Here is a 1,218-nt window from a genome sequence, read left to right as displayed (position 1 = left end):
CCAGGGCCCCCGTCCTGCCTAACCCTGGAGCGGTTGACCACACGATCTAGCCCTTTGACTTCCCACGGACGGGCTTTGACCAGTGGACCTCTCCACCCGGTTGTGTCAGGTCGGCCCATAGGGACACCCAGGAGCAACATCCGGGCCAAACCCATAGCTAAATCCACTCCGTGTAGACCCGACGCGGCAGTTTCCCCCCTCCAGGTGCCGGCGGCGGCGCCGTCCGTGAGGGGGCCCACGCACGGAGACGCGTGCCGCCTCTTCGGACATGCCACAAGACCACCCCGCATGTATGAGGGCCCGGTCACTACTAGGAAAATGGCTATAGATGGGATTGACACTAATGGCGCACCACAATCTGATGCGCCATTAGAGTTTAAACAACTAATGGCGCACCATGCTACGGGTGCGCCATTAGTATCAAATTTTTTTTTAACTAGTGCACCTGTCCAAACATACTAATGGCGCATCCCGGCAAAGTGCGCCATTAGTAGTTGTAACTACTAATGGCGCACTAGGCAGCAGGTGCGCCATTAGTATAGAAAATTTTTTTTTGAACTAGTGCGCCTATCCAAACATACTAATGGCGCATCCTGCCCAAGTGCGCCATTAGTAGTTGTAACTACTAATGGCGCACCAGGCAGTGGGTGTGCCATTAGTATAGGATTTTTTTTGAACTAGTGCGCCTATCCAAACATACTAATGGCGCATCCTGCCCAAGTGCGCCATTAGTAGTTGTAAGTACTAATGGCGCACTATGCAAGAGGTGCGCCATTAGTAAGTGGGCAGCAACAAGATATTTGGGACAGCCTCTCCTACCCACACACTCACTTTCTCCCCACTTCATTCTCTCCACCTCCTCCTTGTCTCGGGTGCCTCCTCTTTTTCACCTCATTTCCACCATAGATTCATTCAAATTAAGTGGTTAAATTACCTTGTTTTAATAGGTAAGTAAGGGGGGAAGCTATATTTAGGTTGTTCTCCTTACAACAATGTGCACATGCACTTTTTACGGCCTAGCTAGATCTATGTATGTTCGTGGTGTTGCATATGTTTGTGGTGTTGCATATGTGTTTGTGTTTGGAGGTGTACCGGTATTTGATATGCGATAGTTGCCAATATTTTGCCGGAATGTTGATTCATTTCCGTTTCAGCGAGAATTTTGGCATTAAGCATTCTTTTTGGTCCTATTTTTAGGGAAGGTCATGCCAAATTTTT

This window comes from Triticum dicoccoides, chromosome 4B (genome assembly GCF_002162155.2).
Source record: "Triticum dicoccoides isolate Atlit2015 ecotype Zavitan chromosome 4B, WEW_v2.0, whole genome shotgun sequence".
Classification (NCBI taxonomy): Eukaryota; Viridiplantae; Streptophyta; class Magnoliopsida; order Poales; family Poaceae; genus Triticum; species Triticum dicoccoides.
The sequence above is the reverse complement of the archived record's forward strand: the minus strand, read 5'-3'. Positions refer to the sequence as shown.